This window comes from Rhincodon typus, unplaced genomic scaffold, assembly GCF_021869965.1.
Source record: "Rhincodon typus isolate 14 unplaced genomic scaffold, sRhiTyp1.1 hic_rhity00002041, whole genome shotgun sequence".
NCBI classification, from domain to species: domain Eukaryota; kingdom Metazoa; phylum Chordata; class Chondrichthyes; order Orectolobiformes; family Rhincodontidae; genus Rhincodon; species Rhincodon typus.
The window spans coordinates 10,262-22,891 of record NW_025967679.1 but is presented as its reverse complement, the minus strand read 5'-3'; the positions used below and the strand labels follow the sequence as shown (position 1 = coordinate 22,891).

Below are 12,630 nucleotides of genomic sequence, written 5' to 3'. Positions count from 1 at the left end.
CTTAAAAGCTTTGTGGAACTGTTTTTAACAGAGCCAGTATATACAGCAATAGGGCTCGGCAGCAGTAGTCTGCTTCTCCACCACACTCTGCACCTTCAGATATTTCTTGACTTATTCAGGGTAGAAAATATAAGCGACATGGCAATTTCACCTACATCTTAATGCATATCTAAAGCCAAACCTCCTCTCTCTGTCTTCCAAACTCTTCTCTGTATACTGACACACCTTGCGGGTGCACCCATCCCTTCCACATCTCCATCTGAACATTCATCGCAAGTGTACACCTTCATTTTAATGTGATGTTACTCTCAGTGATCCTTCAAGCACATTGCCCATCTATCCTCTCAACACCATACATTTCTGGCAGCAACAGCTCAGTTCCCTTCTCATTATGAGCACAGAACAGCAGGGAGAGGCAGGTAACAGCAATGGAGCAAGAGGACAGCAAAGAGTCCTCACAGGCGGTCACTGACTCATGAAAAGTTCTTGTGACACGGTAGTCCCTACCTCTGGACCAGCAGTTTCAGGTTCAAGTCCTACTTCAGGACTTGTTGGCTACGGAAAGATTGCTCATGACGTGATTCAGGGGGTGATAATTAGCCCAGGATTCCTTCCAATACCTGCACACTGCTCTCCAGAAGCACTTAGAAGATATGGTCAAACAATAGAAGTTTCCACAGGCTGCAGATTGTGCACAAGTTAAAGGCAAACAGTTTTTGCCAAATGGACCAACAATTTCAACTTTTCTAACCAGCTAGCAAACCAGCATTTGATTTCATTTGAGGTCACATGTACCAAGATAGAGTGAAAAGTATTGCTTTGTGTACTAGACCAGGCAAAACATACCTTACGTAAGTGCATCAGGGTAACAGAACAGAATGCAGAATCATGTTTGAAAGACCTCTCCACTGAATGTATAATCATCACCAAATTAAGTGGAATATCTGACGGGCTAGCAATTAATTACTTAATAAGTAGAATAATATTATTCATGTTTTTAATAATTTTTTTTTATTGTTTTATTCTTTACCCAGCTTTGCATACAAAAGCTTGCTGACCATGGATAGGAAAAGCTGGACACATTTTCTGAAATGAATTGTGATGGTGTTCTTCTTAGACTGTGTTCTCGATCAGCTGTGCTATCTTGGCAACTCCCTCCATATTATTATTGCTCTCTCAAAAGCAGCCTTCAGCCTTTTTACTGTAAAAAATAAGTCAGCACTGTCAGGATGCACATCATGCACCATTAAAGAGTTGATTACATTCAAGGCTAATATTCAAAGAACCCTAGAGATAGAACAACAATGGAAATAGTTATTTCAAACATCAGGATCACAAAAATAATTGCTTTGTTTTAGACTGTCCCTTCATTCTGTTGATATGCCTACATGCACTGTAAGGAATTAGTTTCTCTCCCTCAACACACTTCCTCTCTGTGAAACACCACCTGAGTTTCTGCCCAGCATCTTAATCAAACTCTATTTCCTCAGTCTTATACTGGTTAAAATTATGTCTGCTCCACAATTGCACTGTCAGCTCTTTCAGGGAACAAAATATTAGCAGGTTTTTCATTCTCAAAAGTCTCCCTCAAACACTTCCTTCTCCAAATAGGTTATTGCATGAGTTGAATAAGCTACTGTCTGAGAACTACCTTCTTATTGTGCATGTCTTGTGCAAAATTTGACACTTCAGCTGTCACATTATTCACAACAGCAACACTACACAGATCAGAGTGACATTCCCCCATCACTACAATCAGGGATCACTGGCATTTCTCATTCCTTTCTGCCTCTCTGCCATCTTTGAAATTATCAAACACTTAATTTTCTGCCAACAGCTTTCTTCTCTGAATGTATTCTTCTGGTACCTTGCATATATGTGACAGTTAAGAGACAGCATTGCATCAAATGGCATCTCTTTCCCCTAGACTTTAGATGTAACATCGACCATTGAGATCCTATAAATGTGAAAAGATGGCATTAACTTCCACTTGTAATATAACTGAGGAGAATGGCGCACAAGACTGACTGCATACTGGATAGGGCAAGTGTCTTTTCTCACCTGTCCTTTCATAGGTTCAGAGATAATACACTGATGACCTCTACATTTTCTGATTGATTCAAGAGCTGTTATTCTGGTCCTTGCTTCACATTAGGATCTAGGAGAGACCAGGATTTGTTAAATCAGCAATCTTGGCAGTGGAATCAGCAAGCTATCACCCAGCCAGCAACTGCAGCTCTGAGGAGATATGTGATCACTAGAGCTGCTGCATTGTCACTTTACATTGATCACTATGGAGCAAGGAAAACAAATAGCAAGGGGCAAGGAATCCACTGAGGACTGTATATTACTAACACCAATTGAGAAGGCCATCACAGCCTAAAGTTTTTTTTTAGAGACACCCCAGATCTGGATGTTAGCACTAATGTGGAAAAAGACTACTTCATGTAGTTTTCACTGTAATTTGTAATACAGATTACACATTGGATACTACAAAATAAAGCTTCCACAAATGATATTCCTTCATACCAAGCAAAGTTATTGGTCAAACATTATGATGTAAAACACTAAAGACCAAAGAAGGTGTCTTTAATTTATTGAGTAACTTGAAAATTCAATGTTTCACCTCCCTGAATGCCGATTAAAACATAGAACACTGTCAGAACTAAGATCCATGTTTTAGCTTACTTTAAAATACCTATTGAAGACAAAGATTAGTTTGCAGCATACTCTGAGGAAATGGTTTCAGTCATTGTAATAAAGCACAAAGCATCTCTAGCATGGAATGAATTCGTCTCCTGAGACATGCTAAATTCAGAGTGGCTAAAAGCTAATTACAATGATCTGTAGCAAACGGCATTCAATTTTACCAGCTAGATCTGTGAGAAGAGGTACAAACATCCTTTGAAAATGAAAACCTATGTATGATGACTAAAGAGAGCAATATGTCCTTCAGTCAAGAACAGTGTGCCCCTCAAATCCCTCAATGACATCATCATCACAGACAAAGCCAAATAGATTCAGTGTTGATTAGAATACTTTAATTTTGTGAAACAACTGTTAGCAGCCATATTAAATGCAACCAGCCGGCTTCAGACAGTCAAGGAGCACCTATAAATGAGCTTGAAGCGGTAGTGACTAGTTCAGCATCAGGAAAGGCAGAAGGAAAAGATGAAATTCTAACTGAAATACTGAAACCCAATGAGCTGGTTGTGGCTAAATGTCTAATGTCTCGCTTGCCAATTAAAAGGTAGGACAAGTTACATAAGACACACAGGATGACAACATATATTGATTATTAAAAAAATCAAGAAGACTGGAGGGGTTGCAACTTCTCGAATTTCTTTCCACAGCATCACTGGTAAGGCATTCACATGGGTCATTCTTCATCAATTGAAGGACCTAGTAATACAAACGTACATGCCAGTAGATCACTGCTGCGTTAAAAAATTTGAGGCATTAAACGTATAACTTATTTAGTGAAATTAAGAAAATAAGAAATAGGAGCAGAAGTAGGCCAACTGGCCCCTCAAGCATGATCTGCCATTCATTAAAATCATGGCTGATCTTTTCATGGGCTCAGCTCCACTTACCTGCCCAGTCACCATAACCATTAATACCTTTACTGTTCAAAAATCTTTGACTTAAAAAACTTCAACAAGGAAGCCTCAACTGCTTCAGTGGGCAGGGACTTCCGCAGATTCACATCCCTTTGGGTGAAGAAGTTCCTTCTCAATTCAGTCTTATATCTGCTCCCCTTTATTTTGAGGCTATGCCCCCTAGTTCCAGTTGCACCCATCAGTGGAAACAAACTCCCTGCTTCTACCTTACCTATTCCCTTCATAATTTAATATGTTTCTATAAGAACCACGACCCCCCTCAACCCACACCCATTTTTCTAAATTCTATTGAGTATAGTCGCAGTCCACTTATTCTCTCCTCACAAGCCAACCCTCTCAGTTCTGGAATCAATCTTGTGAACCTGCTCTGCATCACCTCCAGTGCCAGTACATCTTTTCTCAAGTAAGGAGACTAAAACTGTACGCAGATGATGCCTCATATGTAGCTGCCACAAAATACTTGACAAATCTGTGAAAAATAATTGAATGAGCATTTCAATTAAATCAAAATAGTATAAGGCTATTCTAAGAACTGGCAGAGCAGGTTAGGTGTCAGGACTGCAGATTGTGGGTATTTGTGAATGGTAAGATTGTCCTGGGCAAATAACATGGCAGGAGATTCTTCTCTCTCAAATATCTCTGGCTCCAAGGCATAGAGCTGGAATAAAAGTTGAGGAGAGGCCTCAACACATAAAAGTAGAGGGAAGAGTTCCTGAACGGTTTTATCAGATTATAGTCACACTCCAGAGGAATGATGTGGAAGTGCCGGTGTTGGACTGGGGTGGACAAGGTCAGAAATTACCCAACACCAGGTTATAGTCCAGCAGGTTTATTTGAAAACACAAGCTTTCCGAGTCTTACTCCTGGAGGAGGAGTAAGGCTCCGAAAGCTTGTGATTTCTGACCTTGTCCACTTCAGAGGAAAACAGAGATTCAGGAAAGGGAGGGTGTGACTTATATGGAATCGAGTAGTGGGGATTTTGGAAGGAATAAGAAGGACGACATGAAAACTCTGGTCCTGTCCAATAGGCAGATGTATTTACTACCTGTGAGGACAAGCAGAGAGAAATTGCAGGGAGGACAGCCACAATGTAGGCTATGGCATCCTTGTTCTCCTACATCTCTTTAGAATAGAGTCTTTAATATATGTTTCCTGTTACCATGGCAAAGTGCAAGTGAAACACTTAAACTGCAACAACTGTTTTTCTTCATCCACAAGTTGCAGAAAATCAGCATTCAACAACAAATGTTCCCTTAGCGACAGCATTTTCACCAATGAACTGAAACCTAAACTAACTGAGACAAATGATTCCTGAGCTTTGAGCCATGACAGCTGCAGGTCAGCTCAGATCCTTCTTGATTGGTGCATCCACTTCTAGGAGATTGTCTGGGTGGAAAAATGACAGGCACACATGCTTCTGATCAGCCCTGGTGTGGCACACGTGGAACACCATGCTGGTCAGGGCACTGGTGTGGGGGCATACTGGAAACTTTCAACTGTGCAGCTCAGGATGACAGGCTGCTGGGATGCACATTCTGCCAATTTGGACTGCGTATTTGTTATTGAATGCTGATTTTCTGCAACTTGTGGATGAAGGAAAACACTTGTTATGCTTCTTGTGTTCTGTCATGGCAACACAGGAAACAAACAATTTTACAAACGGTTGCTACATGTACTGAACAATACATCCCACACAATAATCATATCTTCTGCTCATGATGCTGAATACAATGTTTACCCTAGTGTTCTGGGCACTCAGCTGTACGAGCACCCAGCACACACCACCAGCCACCCCAACAATGTTATTTAAAGGAGCAGCATCCAAATTGCAAGCGAGGTGCTTTGGAGTACTCAGGTGTGTTTCAGGAGAAGCTTTAGAAGCTTGCTGTATTTGAAAGGTCCGCTGCTTCCTTACTGCAAGGTCAGAGGAGTTTTCTCCCCTATGCATCTGAAAGCCAAAACTGACAGTCAAATTGCCTGAGGTCTTCATTTCATCATCAGGATACTCCAAAATTCCCCACTTTTGTCAGCACAATTCTGAAAAAACAACTGCTTACAAAAACCTTTCCATAAGAACATATCCAGTAACAAACACAGAATCAAACTCTTGACTCCATGCAACTCCTTAAAGTCTATGGAGGGTCTTTACCTGGCCTCGTGCTCCTAAGCATTGTTTCCTGAGCGACTGAAGCATGGTTGTTGGAAAGTTGCTAATCTTCACCGCAGAAACTGCAGTAAGCCTTGCAGGACATCTAGATATGCATGACCAGCAGTGTCCTCCTGCAAGCTGTCCCACCAAAATTCTTCATCTGTGCCCCCTACAGCTGAAGTTGTCTGCAACCTTGCTCTCTAGGGAGCTGACATACATGCTGTCCTTTCCCCTACTCGCCTGGCTACAGTCTATGGTGCCCGCAGGCTGTCTAATGGTACTTGCAATCATATTCTCGTGGTGTAAACGATTCTTGTTGCATCTGCAACTCATTGAGAACGTGCAATTCTGTGGATAGAAAAAATGTCACAGCAGATTATGTCGAGCATGAAATGTGCATGACATAACTACTAACATACGCACCTATATGGTAAGTGGCACTGAAATGTGAGCTTGCCAGTACAGATTCCGTGGTGCACACAAAATCAAACTAACATGCAGAAAATATATCTAGTTCTTATTAAAACAAAGCAAACAGAATCAGATCTGCATTGCAAAGGAGTTAGAAATGGATACTGTCCAGTATAATTATTTTGCGTTTAGCTATTTTCCAGACAACTTATATTTTCTCTGTCTCTATATCTCTAATTTAAGGCAACTGATTTTGTGACTTCAGCTATCCAGCAGCATTTGTTATGCATCTCCAAAGTACAATTAGTAAACTTCTGAATGTGCCATTTTACTAGATGCTCTAGTTACTATAAAACATACAGCTTCAACGTAAGAAAAAATTAGCCAGCAGATCTACACAGCAACGGTCTTGTAGAGGGTTCAGATGTCAAATTTCAACAGAAAAGCTCAACTAGTTTTTGTAACCATTACTTGACCCCTGAGATTATAACCGTGAAATAGCTGACCTTTACTCACCGCTTCGGGTAAGTGATACTGTGTTGATTTTGTTTATGCCCATAACAGTTTGTGGCAGAAATACTTAGTTGAAAGCATGCGGCTTTAATAACTTCCCTGTTAACAACAGTCTGAGCATACATCAATAGATTTTTGCTAGACTGAGAAATTTGAGAGAGGTAGTTTTTAAAAGAAGCTACATTTTAATAAGGATTAGCAACAGTTTACGTCAATGTCTCCCAAACTTTATCCCAACGTGACTCTGTGCTGAGGTTTGAAAGTTGCTGTAGACCCACATTGAGAGCAGAGTTGGATGGAGATTGGTGAGAGGATGGTGTGGGAGGCTGAGCAAAGCAGGAAGCGTTAAACTACTGGATTTTTCTTATAAACTTAACTAATCAGGGGTCTTGTCTGTGACAGCCATCAGGTCTCAAAGATCTGTCTGTTAGGTCATGACCAGTATCAGAAAAGAACACAAGATTTTAAAGGGACCTTGCAGCTATTAGCAATCACTCTGAGCTCCATTGCTGCCTTGAAACTTACCACCCCAGAGTCTTGTTTCAGGAGCCCGCTAGGAGTTGTGAACCCCCCTCTCCCTGGTTTAGGAAGTCATGGACTACATGCAAATATGAATTATCTGGTCCCCAATTCTATGCCATACAGCAACTGATGGCCAGATCATAACCACAGATCACTGGGCTGTAATTTCCTGCCACTCTTATGGTCAGTCCCGCTGACCACTCAGGCTGGCAGTTTTCTTCCGTCATTCCATCATAAGAAGGGGAAGCAATGGCCTAGTGCTATTATTGCTAGACTATTAATCTGGACAACAAGGTAATATTCTAGGGACCTGGGTTAGAATCCTGCCATGGCAGATGGTGGAATTTAAATTCAATAAAATTCTGGAATGAAGAGTGTAATGATGACCATGGAACTGTTGTCAATTGTCATAAAAATCCATCTGGTTCACTAACGTCCTTTAGGGAAGAAAACCGCCATCCTTACTTGGCCTGGCCTACATGTGATTCCAAACCCACAACAATGTAGTTGACTCACAAATGCCCTCTGGGAAATTAGGGATGGGCAATAAATGCTGGCTTAGCCACTGACACCCACAACCTGTGAATGAATTATTTAAAAAAAAAGCAATGTCTTAAGCTATCTCTGCGTTAATTTTCCAGAACTAAATGTTTTTGCCCCTCTTCCTCTTTCCCTACTTTAAAATCCTATTAAGTCAGTCTCTTTGATCAACAAGAATTGACATTATGTCACCACCGTCACCAACCCCCTTACCCCCACAACTCCTGGGCAGAACTTTCCTATATCAACATTGTGTGCAGACAGACATAAAAGTGGGAGAGACTTCAGAGGGCAGATGTGTTTTCTCACGCAATTATGTTCTTCTCCACTGATACATATTCTTACACAGATAGAACACCAAACTTTATGGCCAAGAAGTTCGGAAACTTGCCAGAACCTTCCAGGCTCCAACATATGGGTGCCATATTTAAAAGGCCACCAGGACAGCACAGCATTCTCTACAACTCAGGAGGTGGCTGTGGAGGTCTGCACCAGAGACAGTTCTAGAAAACCTGGCTCGAGTGCTTCAAGACAAGGAATGATCGACCGTGATCTGCCAGGCAACGTACCACTGCCCACTCATGCTCCTATGAGTTTGAGTGAGTGTTATAAGGTTGCCACTGGAGCGGACTGTCACACTGGAGGTTGCATGTCAGGTATCTCCATCAGATGTCTTGTGTACAATCAAAGTTCGTCAATTCATCGCACCAGTACTGGCACTATAGTGGTAAAGCCTCTCACACGTCAGCCAAGATCCACACAAAAAATAAAAGGAGCTAAGACGTTCAACAACTCATGTAGATGGATGTACAGAGGATGTTCCCCTAGCTGAGGAATCTAGAACTAGGAATTACAGTCTCAGGATATGGAGCAGGCCATTTAGGACTGAGGTGAGGAAACATTTTTCACTCAGAGGGTGACCAACTGTGGAATTCACTACCACAAAAGGCTACAGAGACTAGGTCATGGAGTATATTTAAGAAAGAGATTCGAATTTTTTTTAAATGTTAAATGGATTAAAATATGGAGAGAAAACAGGAATACAACATTGAGATGGAGGATCAGCCATGATCGTGTTGAACAGCAAAGCAGGCTCAAAGGGCCAATGGTGTACTCCTGTTCCTACCTTACATTACAACAAGTCCCAAAGAATAAGAGATGTGTCCTGGACTCGAAGCAAGTGCAGGGATTTTAGGCGGGCCCAGCTAGGAGATACTAATGACTGTGGGGTGGAGAGAGAGAATAGAAGGGGTTTACAATGTTGGGCCTGTGCCTAAAAGGAATGGGATGTCCCACAAAAGACCAGTCTGACAGGGAGGCAGCTGCTTACCTATCCCCAAACCTTTCCCTGCAGGCTGAAAAATCACAGCGGAGGTAAACTGAGACCCTCGAGTGCCTGTTAATTGGCAGAATGAATTTGCATTTACTTTGTCTCAATAACATCTCAACACAAACTTCAGAAAATTGTTCTAACTGTATGAATGTGAAATTTTGTCTTGCAAAATATCTCTTAGGACCTTTCCACTTCAGCCACACTAATTACTACTGTTTAACCTTTCACCTCCTGGCTGCTGAGACTACGCAAAAATCTATTGGTCCGTGAAATGGGTTTCCTCTTCATCAGGTTTACTTCCTAAAACATGCAAAACTGCATGCACCAAACAAAACAGTCTGGCACTTCAGAGATGTGTACAGATTAACTTTCTACAAGCAATTCTTTCTTTAAAGTGTTTACTTTTAGCACAGAAGTAGCATCTTATTTGAAAGTTGCCATGTACAATTTATCTGTACTCCAACGAACTTCTCAAACCTGAAGTGCAATGATTTCCAAGTATCAAAATATTTTCTGTAAAATGTTATGACAATAAAATTCAGCTTCACAGCACTGCACAGTCAATGCTACAGTCACCTGTTGACCTCAAAATGAAACACCAGAGACATGAAAAATTGGAGCACGGGTAGGCCTTTTGAGCCTGCTGTGTCATTCAATACGATCATGGTTCATCATCCAACTCAGTCGCCTGTTCCTGTTGTTTTCCCCATATCCTTCAACCTCTTTAGCCCTAAAAACTAAATCAAACTCCTTCTTGACTCAGCTATTGTGTGGCAGGGAATTTCACAGGCTCACTACACTGCCTGAAGAAATTTCTCCTCATCTCAGTTATAAATGGCCTACTCCACATCTTTAGACTGTGACTCCTGATTCTGGACTCCCCCATCATCAGGAATATCCTTCCTGCATTTTCCCTGTCCAGTCCTGTTAGAATTTAATAGATTTCTGTGAGATCACCACTCAATCCTTCTAAACTCCACTCAACGTAGTCCTAAATGCCACATGCAGAGCTTCCGGTACAACACCTCTAGTAGCCCTTTGTTGCCTAAAGTAGAATTTAACATCAAACAGTCTTTCAAATTGATTCCACACCATGTTCTAGAAACTTGAATAGTCCAGGTCCAGTGAACCTCATTTGATCACTACTCACAATTGATCATGTGTTCAGGTGCAACAAGCAACACCGTGGTACCTTCAACTTTCTGCTGCTCTTGCAAAGCGTTTGAACATATTGCGGTGCATTCTTGTTGGAGGGGTTCCTGTGCTGGCTGAATCTGGAAAGGTTGCTTCATTCTGACAGTGGGTGTTAGCATTATGCAACAGAAGTCTGCTACAGGAGCCACAGGGGCTACAGGTGGAGTCCCTCTGAGTGAGCAACACAATGGAGCTAAAGCTGCAGAGAAGGTAAGCTTCACAGAAAGAGAGGAGAAGTGTTCTCTACGAAAGGGTCTATCTACCAAGGAATTTAAAGGAGTACTTCTCATACTTCTCCTAAGGACGATGCCCAAGATGTCTGCGACTGAAAAGGAGATGCCCACATAATAGTTGCCACCTCCTTTAAAACAACCTGCAGGCTCACAGCAAAGTCGGCACTTCACTGCCAATGGGCATCAAGGTTACTGCTGTTCTCATCACCAATGCAATCAGATCCTTCTAGCGCGAGTAGAAAACAATATAAACATACCTCAGTTCACCAGCTATTGTTATATCTGAAAGGTAACAGGGTTCCTGTACACCATGAGAGGAAAGCTTATCATTTTTTCACGAAACAGGTAGAACCAGGTTGAACAGGCGCCTGTCTTTGCCAGAGAAATGGGACTTACAATTGTGCAAAAAAACACTGACAGCACAAATGTGGTTCCCCTTGCCTCATTGGGAAGGGGCAGCAGGAATCATGTAGGGTTTAACACCAATAATGTGCAGTTGGAGTGCAACCTCATCCAAAGTATTGTGTTGCTGATGGCTGGTATCTTGGCACCATCCACTGTGCTACATATCTTGAGGCAGTCCGCCGTTTGTGAGCTTTTGAGCCGTTGAGAAGAAGCAGAGGCTGGCTGCCCTACCCCCTGCACATACAGTTGATGACCCATCCCCAACACGAGGACAACAGGTCCGCAGTGAGAGCCAGGTCGGGAGCATCATTGAGGTGTGTGTGCATGTGCGTGTGTCTGTGTAAAACAGTGGTTGTCTTATGCACCCTGCACACTATTTGGTATTGATAGCACACAGCATTGCCAGAAGCATAAAGAGAGCACCTTGGGGAGAGGAGAAATCGGTAGAGTGATTTGAGATTCTTTACTCCAACCAGACATTCCCTGAGTGACCACAAAGACCCATATTCCCTTTGGACAACATTCCATTTCCACTACTGATCAATGATTCCACACCTACACATCCATTTCCACGAACTCATCAGTGTCCTCTTGGCTAAAAATCCTGCAATAAAAGGTAACACAAAAATCTGTCCATTGCAACCTTACCGAATGACACATGTAATACTGCAAACATAAACAACTATGGCTGTTATACAAACTTTTAGCTCCTGTCTTTCCGGTCTCAATGTTTAGCTGCAGCATGATTGTGAAAGGCTGCTGGCTTTCACTGCGGAGACTACAGATGTTCTGGCAGGATGCCACTGAAAAGTTCTTGGCCTTTATGGCCATATTTTGGACAGCAGCAATCAGCAGATTCACTTGACAGGCTGGAGAAAGGGTCCTCACGGCATGGCAGTGGCTGGTAGTGATGATGTCATCATCGTCAGAAAGCACAGCAGGTTCACATTCCACACAGCCTGTTACATCCTAGGGCAAGCACCTCAGCGATCCAGCAATCTGCTGAAGGTCATTTTGCTGGACTGCTGTGTCAGCTTGCATGTTTCATTGAGGACTGAGAATGCACAGCTACATTGGAAGTTGTTGGAGCCTTTATTGGCAGTAAGCATAGATCTCATGTTTGAGCTTCCACTGTAGCACAAGAGACTGGGTCAGGCTTTTGCCTCTGCAGAGATAATGTTCAGGCAAGTCAATGAGTAGGTACTGTGAAGAAGTTGGTCAATCTTACCACAAAAGAATTGGCTCCAAGCTCTGCTTACTGCTCAGTGCCATGCTCCTCCATGTTCCTTTACAGACCTGCCAACACACCAAACCTGCTCTGCACACTCATCAGTTTTCTACTTTAGGCTGCACTATTTGAGACCCTGGAGCAAAATGTTTCTGTGATTTTATTTTCTGGGGAGCTGAAGCATGGATCACCTTTACCCCTGGTATAGCTGGAGCCCATTCATGCCCAATTAATCCCTGACATATCATGCTATCCAGTCTGAGAACTGTCACATTAAGTGGCAATGCATCTTCTCCAGAGATCTGTAGCAAATCTTGTACTTCTTCAGGAGGCTGCACTGATTGATAGGTTGCAGCCTCTGGGTATTTAGAAGAAGAATGCTGGAAGTGGGGGTGGAATGTGATTACTTTATGCCAGGCATCAGGATAAAGTTGATCCACAAGACGACTGGGGGAGGCGATGGCCTAATGGCACTATCACCA

The 12,630-nt window shown here is 42.3% G+C and overlaps 1 long non-coding RNA gene across 1 annotated transcript; it reads right to left on the bottom strand.

Moving 5' to 3' along the window:
* Positions 1–992: 992 nt before the first annotated feature.
* Positions 993–6,258, bottom strand: LOC125481411. The gene is made up of 3 exons (XR_007261322.1): positions 5,770–6,258; positions 2,062–2,158; positions 993–1,201 (listed from the first exon to the last, which is right to left on the bottom strand). It is a non-coding gene; the product is annotated as an uncharacterized LOC125481411 (long non-coding RNA).
* Positions 6,259–12,630: the final 6,372 nt, after the last annotated feature.